We start from the raw sequence: 14,489 nt of genomic DNA on the forward strand, positions 1-14,489 counted from the left end.
CCCAAGGACCAGCCGGTTCAAGTCCCCCGCTCCCTGCCTGCAGGGGAGTCGCTTCACAAGTGGTGAAGCAGGTCTGCAGGTGTCTCTCTCTCCCCCTCTCTGTCTCCCCTCTCCATTTCTATCTTGTCCAACAAGAACAACATCAGTAAAAGCAATAATAATAACTACAACAGTAAAACAACAAGGGCAACAAAATAGGAATAAATAAATATTTAAAAAATACAAATATATGTAAATAGCAAATCTTGCAAATTGTTCTCCTTAGATATATAATAAACATCTTCCAGTTGGCTGGGGAGATAGCATAATGTTTAGTAAAAGACTGTAATTCCTGAGGCTCCAAGGTACCAGGTTCAATCCCCAGTACCACTATAAATCAGAGCTGAGCAGTGCCTTGCTGTGTGAGTGTGTGTGTGTGTGTGTGTGTGTGTGTGTGTGTGTGTGATTAAAATAAAGGAAATGTGTGTGATTAAAATAAAGGAAATGTGTGTGATTAAAATAAAGGAAATGTTTTTTTTTTCTTTTTTAAAATGATCTTTATTTATTGGATAGAGACAACCAGAAATCAAAAGGGAAGGGGGTGATAGAGAGGGAGAGAGACAGACACCTGCAGCACTACTTCACCACTCGCAAAGCTTTCCCCCTGCAGGTGGGGACCGGGGGCTTGAACCCAGGTCCTTGAGCATTGTAATATGTGCGCTCAACCAGGTGCGCCACCACCTGGCCCTAGGAAATGCTTTTTTTAAAAAAACTTATATCAGTTACTATTTTGGTAATGCATTATTATTTTGGTAATGCATTACTTTTGCTTTGCCAACTTCTGAACATTTGACAAGTTCAAGCAGGAAATTTGTAGGCTTATGGGGTAGAAATTTTTGAGGGGCTGGGAGGTGGAATACTTGGTTGAGCACACATGTTACAATGCAGAAGCACCCAGGTTCAAGCCCCGGTCTCCACCTGCAGGGGAAGAACTTTGCAAGTGGTGAAGCAGTGCAACAGCTGTCTCTCTTCTCCTCTATCTCTTTTTCCTCTCTCAATTTCTGACTTTATATCCAATAAATAATTAAAGTTAATAAAAAATTTTAAGAGAGATTTTTGGTGAGTGTTCATTGGTCAAGTGACAAATTTAATTTTTTTAAATTTCTTTATTGGGGAATTAATGTTTTACATTCGACAGTAAATACAATAGTTTGTACATGCATAATATTTCCCAGTTTTCCATATAACAATACAACCCCCACTAGGTCCTCTGTCATCATCTTGGATCTGTATTCTCCCCACTCACCCACCCACCCCAGAGTCTTTTACTTTGGTAAATTCCAGGACAATTCCAGTTCAGGTTCTACTTCTGTTTTCTGATCTTGTTTTTCAACTTCTGCCTGAGAGTGAGATCATCCCATATTCATCCTTCTGTTTCTGACTTATTTCACTTAACATGAATTTTTCAAGGTCCATCCAAGATCGGCTGAAGACAGTGAAGTCACCATTTTGTATTGCTGAGTAGTATTCCATATCTGTTGTTGTACACCTGGTTTGCTTCCAGGTTTTGGCTATTACAGATTGTGCTGCCAAGAACATAAGTGTACACAGATCTTTTGGATAGGTGTATTGGGTTCCTTAGGATATATCCCCAAGAGAGGAATTGCAAGGTCATAGGGAAGGTTCACTTCTAGCCTTCTGAGAGTTCTCCAGTCTACTCTCCACAGAGCTTGAACCAATTTACGTTCTCACCAGAAGTGCAGGAGGGTTCTTTTGACCCCACAACCTCTCTAGCATTTGCTGCTGTTGCCTTTTCTGGTGTATGACATTCTCACAGGAGTGAAGTGGTATCTCATTGTTGTCTTTATTTGCATTTCTCTGACAATCAGAGACTTGGAGCATTTTTTCATGTGTTTCTCGGCCTTTTGGATCTCTTCTGTGGTGAATATTCTGTCCATGTCCTCCCCCCATTTTTGGATGGGGTTATTTGTTTTCTTGTTGTTGAGATAAATTTTCTGAAAATCATTTATTTATGGAAATTCAGTATTATTCCTATGAGTCCTTAAATTCTGTTTTCTTGAGGGAAGATGCAGATATTTCTATTTTATAGCTTCCTATTCTGTTTTAGATTAAAACTCACATAAAATCAGTTTTTTTTGCATGCAGTAAATACATTTCAATTCTTTAGACCTTCTAATTTTCATATCCTATAGCCCAACATTCGTGATTTTTGACACTTTGAAGATTATTTTTTTTTAAATTATATTTATATTTTTCTATTTTTAATGTTTATTTACTTATTGCATAGAGACAGAGAGAAATCGAGACAGAAAGGGGAGAGAGAAAGAGAGACACCTGCAGCACTACTTCACTATCTGTGAAGCTTACTCATGATAGTTGGGGACCAGGGACTTGAACCCATGTCCTTGGGTGTGGTGACGTGCTCTCAACCTGGTGCACCACCACTCATCCTTTTATTTCAAACCTAATAAAATTCTATAGAGATTTCTGTTCAGTTGTTTAATCCAAATGTCCAATATTAGGATGATAAATCATTTGTCATTCCTTTCTCATCTCTGTCTTTGAATAGGATATTGTTTTCAGTTCCTTTTATTTTTGCCTATGCTTTTCAATGGTGGTAGTGAGTCAGAATTTCTTCTGCCATTGTTCATAATTGTCTAAAATTTCAAAGTCATGAGGTACCAAGAGAAAAAAAAAAAACATCCTTGTCTGACAATCTGTGTGCAGAGGTAAAACTGCCACTTATAGCCAAACATGGGCCACTGCCTGGTGTAACAGAAAGTCATTTATACTACTTTTTGTATGAAGAACTCAAGGGGAAAAAAATGTTACCATCCTTCAAACCTATAATCAAAGGTCAGAGTATGTTACTCAAATCAATAACTAACTCTCTTCTGGGGCCAGGCGGTAGTGAAGCAGATTAAGCGCAAATGACATGAAGTGCAAGGACCAGCTCAAGAATCCCGGTGCAAGCCCCCTGGATCCCTACCTGCAGAGGGGGGTGGTCACTTCACAAGCAGTGATGTAGGTCTGCAGTTGTCTATCTTTCTCTCCCCATGTCTCCTCCTCCTCTCTCAATTTCCCTCTGTCCTATCCAATAACAATAACAAAGGCAACAAAAATGGGAAAAATAGCCTCCAAGGGCAGTGGATTCATAGTGTAGGCACCTAGCCCCTGTGATTTATTTGCCTCTGGAGGCAAATAAATAAATAACTCTCTTCCTTCCAAAAAAAAAAAAAAAAAAAGCTAGACTTTATGTAGGTAGAATAGGTAGAAATGGAAAAAAAAAAAAATGCCAAGAACTGGGTTTTTGTGGAAAGTAGTTTATAGGACTGATGCCTTCAAATTTTCTTGCCTTCAGTCATGGCTCTCCAAACTCCCTCCTAGAATGAAGTCTATAATTGGGCTTAACTATTCATTAATATATTGAAGAGGCAAGGTGAACTGGAACAGAATTGGGTCATTGCTGAATTTCCAATATTTTCATTTTGTTTCCAAATTCAGTGTTAGCATATTAACTGCTCTTCTGCAAAAGAGTCCCTGTAGGCAGTACACATAGAAGTATCATTAAGTTCACCTCCTTTCCCCACCCCATGTCAGCCTTGTTCTTATCCTTCTTATGACTTATATAACTTGTAAATTACTGAGGTTATATAATGGCTGTGCAATGAGGTCTTATAATGTCAGCATGTAGAATGTTGTAAATATCATGGCATGAAGAACAGTAATAATATATGACTAAAAGGAAATAAAACATAAATAATTAAAATAGCCTGTAAAGTATACAAATTTAGAAAATACAGATATAAATGGAAGGAAATATACAAAATATAAATGTATGTATAGTTAGAAATAATGCATACTATTTTTTAGAAATTATCATACTATTTTCCAATTACCTTATATTGATAAGTTATCAAATGTTTCATAATTTAAAATATATTCATTTCATAGTTACTTTTTTACATTACAAATGGAGTACTGAGTCATTTTTCTTTAAATTAATTTTGTCTTAACTTTAAAAAATACAGACTACAAAAAAAAAAATACAGACTACAGCATATAGCCTTATCCAAGTAACTGGAATCCAAGTAAACATGGGAGTGGACCTAAATTTATCCCTAAGAAGCAGATTAGTGGTATGGTTAAGAACTCAATTTTTAGGGACAGGAAGATAACTTGCATGTTTTGTGTACCTGCTTTGTCATGCATGTGATACTGGTTTGAGTCTGGTCCCACTATATGAGGGTAGCTTCACTGCTGTGGTATCTTTTCTTCTCTCTTTCTGTCTCTATATCTTCATTTATCTCCAAAAAAAAGTTGTTCTGAAGTGATAAAGCCTAGGTGAGACAAAACTCTCAGCACACATACACACACACAACTTTTAAATCTAGATTGTCTAGTGGTAAGCCCAAAATAAGAGTATGTAACAGTGCTTATGATACCTTCCTTATACCTATTTTTTTATTATCTTTAAAACTGAGATGACTGAGAGTCGGTCGGTAGCACAGCAGGTTAAGTGCACATGGCATGAAGCACAAGGATTGGCTTAAGGAACCCGGTTCATGCCCCAGGCTCCCCACCTGTAGGGGAGTCACTTCACAGGCAGTGAAGCAGGTGTCTATCTTTCACTCCCCCCCTGTCTTCCCCTCCTCTCTCCAGTTCTCTCTGTCCTATCTAACAATGACGATATCAATAACAACGATAATAACTACAACAACAGTAAAAAAAAACAAGGGCAACAAAAGAGAAAATAAATATTAAAAAAAAACTGAGATGACTATAAGGTCTATATATAGTCAAGAATTACACCTGGTAGTCAGGGAAGTGGCACAGCGATAAAGCTTTGGACTCTCAGGCATGAGGTTCTGAGTTTGATCCCTGGCAGTACATGTGCCAGAGTGATATCTGGTTCTCTCTCTCTCCTATTATCTTTCTCATAAATAAATAAATAAAATCTTTTTTTAAAAAAAAGGAAATACACCTGTAATTTACACAGAACTTACTAGTATTACTATAACAAAATTTATTTCTCACATATATGAAGTGTTTTAAATATAGTGCATACTTTTTGCGTATATTCCTATACTTGGACATTTTATCATTAATCATAGCATGAAAGTAAAGTCACCGAAAGTGTATGAATGTTTAATCCACAGTGATTTTTCTGAGTCTGGTTTTAATAAACACTCTATCAGATAGGAAAGTCATATGATTTCAAGAGTCCAGGATAACTCTGAATAGCAGATGATACTTCCACATTAATTTCTGGCTATAGTCACTATTGGTCACTAGGAATCTCATTTTTATATCATTACTGAAATGGGAGTGAATCTGGAAAACACCAGAGGAAGCCAGACACCATTTCTCCTATCTGAGAGAGAAAAGGAAAAAAGGAAGAACACTAAAAGTAGTAATCAGTGGGGGTCTGGCAGTAGCGCAGCGGGTCAAGTGTACATGGCACCAAGCGCAAGGACAGGCCTAAGGATCCCAGTTAGAGCCCCAGACTCCCCACCTGCAGGGGAGACGCTTCACAGGTGGTGAAGCAGGTGTGCAGGTGTCTATCTTTCTTTCCTCCATCTCTGTCTTCCCCTCCTCTCTCCATTTCTTTTTTTTTTTTTTTTTTTTATTTAAATTTTTAATTTAAGAAAGGATTAGTGAACAAAAGCATAAGGTAGGAGGGGTACAACTCCACACAATTCCCACCACCCAATCCCCATAACCCACCCTCTCCCATGATAGCCTTCCCATTCTCTAGCCCTCTGGGAGCATGGACCCAGGGTCGTTGAGGGTTGCAGAAGGTAGAGGGTCTGGCTTCTGTAATTGCTTCCCCGCTGAACATGGGCGTTGACTGGTCGGTCCATACTCCCAGTCTGCCTCTCTCTTTCCCTAGTAAGGTGTGTCTCTGGGGAAGCTGAGCTCCAGGACACATTGGTGGGGTCTTCAATCCAGGGAAGCCTAGCCAGCATCCTGGTGGCATCTGGAACCTGGTGATTGAAAAGAGAGTTAACATACAAAGCCAAACAATTTGTTGAGCAAACATGGATCCCAAGATTGGAATAGTGGAGAGGAAGTGTTGGGGAGGTACTCACTGCAAACTCTAGTGTAATCCTGCTTTCAGGTATATATTTTGCAGTAGTTTATGGATACGTGTGCGCATACGCTCTCTCTCACAGAAACTGGTGTATGTCTAGGTTATGGGACTTTGTTAGAAAGTGAACTACCTGAGATGAAATTAGAGTGTACTATAAAAGGAAAGGTCTCACCCGAGTAATGAAGCTGAAGGGTTGTCATTCCACACGTGAAGTCTCTGGATACACTCTGAGGTGAAGCATGTTGAGATGGCAATCGTTGCTTTGGTTAGGTTGTGATCGGCGGATGCAATATTATTTGGTATGGATTGGGAGAAGCATACGGGAAAGTGAGCCCTATCCATGGGTGCCAGGACTGGGGGAAGTAGGGGCTCTATAGTGAAGATGTGAGGTTCCTGCTGTCTTAGGGTTCAAAAAGACAATCAATAGTTAATATTATCATCACATTATTTGTTAATTGGGTTAACTTTGAAAACGAATGGCATCAACAACAACAACAATAAGAACCACAACAAGGCTACAAAAAGGGGAACAAAAGCGGGGAAAAAAAGACCTCCAGGAGCAGTGAATTCATGGCGCAGGCAACAAGCCCCAGCAATAACCTTGGAGGGAAAAAAAAAAAGTAGTAATTGGTGTAGGTGTGGCTTAGAAAGGAAGTAAATATATATAGACATAGAGGGTGGGGTCAGATAGCATAATGGTTATGTAAAGAGACTCTCATGCCTGAGCTCCAATGTCCCAGGTTCAATTCCTTGCACCACCATAAATCAGAGCTAAACAGTGCTCTGGTAAAACACACACACACACACACACACACATATATATATATTTATAGATACAGTTAGTTCTAAAGTCAGTCACTATCTGTAACCTTGGGATAACTGCTATAGTTTTCAGTGGAGGGAATGGGTCACCAAACTCTGGTGGTGGGAACAGTATGGAATTATATCCCTATTATTTATTAATATTGTAAATAAATGTTATGTCACAAGTAAAAAATAAATTAAAAAATAAGAAAGAAGAAATAAACAGAACTTGAACACCCTTGATTCTAGTGATAGAATTTCTCCAAAGTTGATTCAGTGGCCATAGATACAAGGAGTGGTAGAAATATGTCTAAGTATATTCAATGTTTTATGTATTATCATTTAAAATATCAATAGGTTGCAAAATATTTTTTAAAAAATCGTTTTAAATTTATTGCATAGAGACAGCCAGAAATTGAGAGGGAAGGGAGTGATAAAGGAGAAAGAGAGACACCTGTAACCCTGCTTTACCACTCGCAAAGCTTTCCCCCTGCAGGTAGGGACTGGGGGCACAAACCCAGGTCCTTGTACATTGTAACGTGCACTCAATCAGATGTGCCACCACCCAGCCCCACAAAAAAACTTTTATATCTGAGGCCCTCATACCCCATTTTAAATCCCTAGTACCACCACAAGCCAGAACTAAGCAGTACTGGTTTAAGAGATAATAGTAATAGTATCAATACTCTAATCATAATTGACATTTTAAATATATCAAAGTAAATATAAAAAGTGAATTAAAATTTGAACATTTGGGAGTCAGGCGGTAGCACAGCGGTAAAGCACACGTGGCGTAAAGCACAAGGATCGGCTTAAGGATCCCAGTTTGAGCCCCCGCTCCCCACCTGCAGGGAGTCACTTCATAGGCAGTGAAGCAGGTCTGCATGTGTGAAAAAAAAATTGAACATTTAAATTTTAGGAATGTCTGTACATAGAAAACTTATTACTTCCATAACTACCATCTTTACTATCTTTTCAGATGAAAATGTTTTTTTAAATCTAAGTCATATAAACAGTACATTTATATCTTATTATATACTAGATATGCAATAGAATTGGAAGTAGACAAGAAACTGAAAACATGTAAGTATAGACTTTATATGTTAACAAAACTAGAATAACACCACTGAATGGAGGGAAGCAGGAAACTTAGTTTTGCCTCAGGGTAGTTTTCAGGGCTTGCCAGTAGGAGAGGCCAAGCTAATATAGTTCATTCTGATTGTTTCCTCTAATCACTTCCAAAACTGGTTCCAACTTGTGGAGGAGAAATTAATATGGTCGAAAAGTACTTGTCACTGAAGCATATGTAATTCATATCTTGAATGACCAAGATATTAAGTCTGAGTTAGAAACTATCTTAAGCGTGGAAGAGATAAATATCTCAAGGGTAAAGAAGATAGCATAATGCTTATGCAAACACTCTTATGCATGAGGCTCCAAGGTCATAGACTCTATCCCTTGTACTACCATAAACCATAGCTAAACAGCCACAGAAAGAAAGAAAGGAAGAAATAAAGAAAGAAAGAAAGAAAGAGAGAGAGGAAGAAAGAAAGAAAGAAAGAGAGAAAGAAAAGAAAAGAAAGAAAGAAAGAAAGAAAGAAAGAAAGAAAGAAAGAAAGAAAGAAAAAAAGGCTAAGGAAGGAAGAAAGAAGGGGTGAAGGGAGAGAAAAGAAAATAGATCATTTCAAGTTATGAAGGCAGGCAAACTAAGATACAAACTCCCTGAAAAAATTTGGACAAAGGTCTTTTTGGCTCCAGTTGTCTTTCTATTGGCATCAGGGGGCTACTATGTAAATGGGATAAGGGGTTGGATGGTGGGTAGAGAGGGGCTTAGGTTGTTTGGAAGTTGTTGCAGGAGAATTTTTGTTTATTTTTATAGGAAAATCAAAACCTCTGCAAATTCATTCCATTTGTGTCCAATTTTATTCTATGCATATGTTTGATTGATTACCCAGTGTGTCTCTTTAATTCTCTAGTCTTCTAAAGTGAATTTTGCCATTAGTAAGCAAAAACACCACCCAAATCCTCTTCTCTAAAGAAGTACACTAGCTAATTTTTCTGAAGGTTTCTCACAAGAAGGATTTATAACCTTTTGTCAGTAATTATTACTTTTTGGAATTTTAATTCCTGACTCTTAATTTACTTTATGTGGACTTATTATTTTGAGATGATTCATTACTCTCTCTACATTGAGTGCAAAGGAAGCATCAAATTTTTTTTTTTAATCTTTATTTATTGGATAAAGACAGCCAGAAATCAAGAGCGAAGAGGAGAGAGAGAGAGAGATACCTGCCACAGTTCTTCATCACTTGCAAAGCTTTCTTTCCCCCTGCAGGTGGGGACCGGGTGCTTGAACCTGAGTCCCTGAGCATTGTAACATGTGTGTTCAACCACCCAACCCCTAAAATTTCTTTTCCATCATTCTGCTAATCACCATCAACAGAAAACTATATAGGTAACATAATAGTACCAAAAATAAAAATGTATTAGTGGCTTAAGCATGCAAAAAGAAAACTGACTAAGTCAAACTCTGGTCTTTACTAAAGTTCAAAGTTCCTTTTTCCACAGAGTCACATTATGATTCCCTTTCCAAGTCCCTTCAGTCCCCTTCACCCCCACTACCCCCCCCATACAAAGACTACACTGACTCATTGGAAAGACCGCTGTATTGACAAAAACAAAACAAATAACAACAACAAAAAACTTGTAATGTTTGTTCACCAAACACAAACACAGCAATATCTTCTTGTTCTTATAAAATGTAGTTATATCTGTTAAAACTGCTGAATCTCACAGCCTGGGAGATGATATGGTGACAAACACAGGTTACTCCATTCAAAATAGACTTGAATATAAAAGAACTAATTGAAAGCATGCAAACATTTCTTCTGAAATGATAATTGTAGTTTCAGATATTGAAAAGAAAAATGTTAATCTGTATACCATTATTTTACAAAACGTTTATATTGAGTAACAAATATAAGCCACATATGTAATTTTAAATTTTCTAGAAGCTATATTAGGAAAATAAACTAGAAATGGTTAAAATTAACTTTAGTAACCTTATATGTCAAATATTATTAAAACACTATAAAATTAATGAAATGTTCAGATAAAAGATAAATTATATTCTTTTCTCACATCACACTAGTTAAGTATGCAAAAAGAAATTCCGTTGGTGGTTTTTGTTATTGTATGGAGTCCTTCCCATATGTAGTTAACCAGGTACCTACTAGTCTGCTGTTAAACTAAACTACTTTCTTTCAGTACAGTGGCTGTGTTCTTTGGCTCTATGATATCTGTTTGAGGAATTCTTATTCTTTCTCCAAACCTTGTTGATTTTCATTCCCATTGATTTCATTTTGGTGAGCATCATTAGAATTGTTTCTTAGTTGTATTTGATATATTTCCTAGACTGTTGTCTTGATTCTTTGGTGAAGGTGGTACAGGTGGGTTCCTCTGGCTCCTCCTTTTGTCTGTTATTCCATGAAAGCTTGAGCTGGGGAACTGTGCCTGACCAGGTCTGGTCTGAAATATGGATTCACAGTTATGAGTGTTTAGCAGCACTTGTGTGACTAGTTTGATATGGGCTTGGATGAGACCATGGATTCAATGTTGTGAGTGCCTAGCAGCATTATAACACAAAGGATGACTACACCTGTGAAGTGGCTGGAAGATTGGTGTGTTAAGTCTCTGGGGTGAATTTGAGCAGGCCTGGAAGACAGTTGGTGTTTTTGGTTGCAAGTGCTCTGAAGTACATATGCATGAGTTTGAATAGGGCTACATAAGACTGGAAGGCAACTTGAGGTTCAATGTTACTAGTGGAGTGAACTCAAGAAATGATTGGTAGACAAAGAAGATTATTATACTATGGATAAAGTTACTGATGGTGAATAGACGGAACCTGTTATATGGAAAATGCATTTCTAAATGTTTTGCAAATCAAAGCACTTTAGAGATTCAACTATTTCTATAAAACTACTGTGTTTTAATAAGTATTTCTTCTATTTATATTTTAAGATTACATATTAAGTCAAATAATCAGAATAGCAGTCTCAGAGGAGACTAGTCATTAGGAGACAAGAACTATTCAAGTTGGAGTTTTTTTTGCTGGAGTTGGAGTACTTGAAGGGAAGAGGAACAGAGATTTGTTATTATTGCTCCCCTCCCACCATTATTATATATTGGGCTGTCAGAAAAGCCACTACATATTTTTCTATGCACAATACATCATGACTTTTATAACAACCCAACAGATTCATAAAATCAGAGAATGATAGAAAAGTTTTGGATGTTTACCTGAGTAATTAATTAGATCCATAAGGTTAGCTCAGCTAGGAGAGTACTTTCAGACTGGAGACTTAAACTAGATGACTAGTACTATACAAATGAAAGATTCTAAGAAGAGGTCAATCTTAAAACAATGTGAAAATCCCTGAGAAGAGTCAGCATAATGCAAACAAAGGATCTAATCAAAATGTTTCAACAATGTCTCTGTAGTAGGTACCAATCCCAAAATGAAAAGATAAGGAATTGGAGGCCAGAGGTAGCTCACCTGGCAAAGGACAGTCCTGACACCACCTGTTGCTGACGCCACCTAGGAACACCATGTACAAAGGAAGTTTCATAAGTAGCAGAGTGGTGCTGTGGTATATCTCCACCCCCATCTCATCTTCTCTGTCTCTCTCTGATATTGAGAAAAAGAGACTATTAGGAGTGGAAATGTACAGGTACAAAATGACCCAGTGGTCAAAATAAATAAATATCTTCTAAAAAAAAATCCTATTTGTCCTCTTTCGGCCGCACTAGGCATCATACAGCTGCCATGTGCCGCGTGATCCGAGGACAGAGAAAAGACACAGGCTCCGTGCTCCACGCACACGTGAAGCACCGCACGGGCGCCACGCATCTGCGCGCCTTGGACTTTGCAGAGCACCACGGCTACATCGAGGGCATCGTGAAGGACATCATCCACCACCCGGGCCCGAGGCGCGTCCCTCCTCAAGGTGGTCTTCCGGGACCCGTACAGGTTTAAGAAGTGGACAGAGCTGTTCATCGCCGCCGCCGAGGGCATCCACACCGGCCAGTTTGTGTACTGCGGCAAGGCCCAGCTCAACATCGGCAATGTGCTCCCGGTCGGCCCTATGCCTGAGGGCACCATTGTGTGCTGCCTTGAAGAGAAGCCTGGTGACCGGGGCAAGCTGGCCCGAGCCTCCCGCAACTACGCTACTGTCATCCCCCACAACCTTGAGACCAAGAAGACTTGTGTGAAGCTGTCCTGGGGCTCCAAAAAGGTCATTTCTTCTGCCATCAGAGCCGTAGGTGGTGTGGTGGCCGAATTGACAAGCCCATTCTGAAGGCCGGTCGTGCTTATCTTAAGTACAAGGCAAAAGAGAAACTGCTGGCCAAGAGCGCGGGGGGTAGCCATGAACCCTGTGGAGCAACCCTTCAGTGGTGGCAACCACCAGCACATTGGCAAACCCTCCACCATTCGCAGAGATGCCCCTGCTGGTCGCAAAGTAGGCCTCATTGCTGTCCGCAGGACTGACAACTCTGAGGAACCAAGACTGTGCAGGAGAAAGAGAACTAGGGAATAAAGTTTGTCCTGCCACAATAAATAAATAAATAAATAAATATTCCTATTTATATCCCCTCCCAAAGTCAGAATTGTCCTCAAAGTATAAAGAAGGATGATTATCTATAGGTAAAGATAAGATGTATGTGAAATGTGAGAGGCAGTAACTCTAGAATAGTTTTAAGTGTAGTTTTAAGTATAGTTGCTTTTTGCCCTCCTGCCCAGTGAGGTGGAAAATTCCTTGCCCTTTTCCCTTGACAAACAGAACCTAAATAGTGAGGGCCATCAGTTATTTTTGTCTGAAAGATCCTGCATCTGGCAAGTATTATCAGAGCCTTTGCATAGGGTCTGAGGAATGCTGTAACCCAATAAGTTACAGCATATGGCCGGATAAATTGCAAACAGGTGGCTGGGTGGTCCCAGCAGAGGACAAAAGAATGAGATAACCTTTTTTTGCATACAGGCTTGAAATTAGACAAATTCTATAGGTGTGTTGTCATGTTTGAAATGATTGGACCCCGTGTTATCTATAGAGTACCATTGGATATATTATAGAATCCTCGTTTTGCATGACCCCCCTCCCTTGGAGTGAGCTCTGAAATCCTATAAATAGTGTGGTTTGAGCTTTGTTCGAAGTCGAGCTGGCAGACTGCTCTCTGATGCCACTCGGCCCAGATTCGAATTCGTTAATAAACATCTTTTGCTTTCTTGCAGTGGATGGTGGTTTGATTTCGCTCTTTAACATGAAAGAAGGAAAATGAAAAACAAGGCCAGATGTGACAGTTACCAGGGCATCAAGTAACTTTTTACTGCATGAATATAAAGGAGAAAATGAGTAAGGTTGGCAGTTAGGGAATAGAGTGATTATCACTGCCTCTAAAAAAAGAAAAATTGTTCTCAAAAAATTTGAGAAGATATTGTAAAAGATTTACAAAATAACGAACTGCAGAGTCTGATAATTTATAAAGTTACAAGAGATTGTAGTTCTACTTCGCAATCATTACAAACTAGACAAGATTAAATATTTAGAAAATTACCAGAAAGCTGAGGTTATGGGGTGGGGGAGATAGCATAATGGTTATGCTAACAGACTCTCATGCCTGAGGCTCCAAAGTCTCAGGTTCTATCCCCCACACCACTGTAAACCAGTGCTGAGCAGTGCTCTGGTGTTTCTCTCTCTCTGCATATCTATCAAAAATAAAATAAATAAGATATTTTTTAAAAAATGAAAGCTTGAGGTTATGAATAAACTTTAATAAATCTAAACCTGAAGGTAATGAGAATTTTTGAATAGAGGGGAGAATGACGAATGCTTTCATTTCTTACAGAAAAATGGATAGTACTTATAGTGCATTAAGTCAGTTTTTTTCTACGTGAACACACCATAATTAAGGGTGAAAGGAAAGCTTCAGGGCCAGGCGGTAGCACACTTGGTTAAGCGAGTAAATTACAGTGCACAAGGATCCAGGCTCAAGTCCCTGGTCCCCACCTGCAGGGGGAAAGCTTCATGAGTGGTGAAGCAGGGCTCCAGGTGTCTCTCTGTCTCTCTCTGTCTTCTCTCAGTTATTCTCTACCTCTATATAATAATAAATAAATAAAAACGTTAAAAAATTTTTAAAAAAGAAAGCTTCAAGTGTTTAATGACTGTGTTTACTGAGAGGATAGATTATAATCTCACAGAGATCTTAGTCATAGTATGAGTTTGTACATACTTTTTAAACTCTTTTCCAAAGGCCTTAACTGAGCTTTCAAAATTTATATGTAAAAGATGTATAATCCTTTTGAGGATCCTAGAACTTCATCAAGTGCACTGCAGCAAAGAGTGACTAAACACTAAAAAACATAAAACTGTGACTGAAAAGTGATGAGCACATTTCAAGCAGAAAGTGACACTACACTGGCAGAAATAACAAGATAGAAAAGGCAGAAGAATAAATCTTGATGAAGTGTTTGTATTATGATTTATTTGAATAAGGCAACAACTTTCTGTTAAGTAGCCACTTAGCAATCACTCAA

At 38.6% G+C, this 14,489-nt stretch overlaps 1 pseudogene; it reads left to right on the top strand.

The window, feature by feature from the left end:
• The first annotated feature begins 11,709 nt into the window (after window positions 1–11,709).
• LOC103126713 (large ribosomal subunit protein uL2-like) lies at window positions 11,710–12,488 on the top strand (annotated as a pseudogene).
• Window positions 12,489–14,489: the final 2,001 nt, after the last annotated feature.

Source organism: Erinaceus europaeus, chromosome 8, assembly GCF_950295315.1.
Source record: "Erinaceus europaeus chromosome 8, mEriEur2.1, whole genome shotgun sequence".
Classification (NCBI taxonomy): domain Eukaryota; kingdom Metazoa; phylum Chordata; class Mammalia; order Eulipotyphla; family Erinaceidae; genus Erinaceus; species Erinaceus europaeus.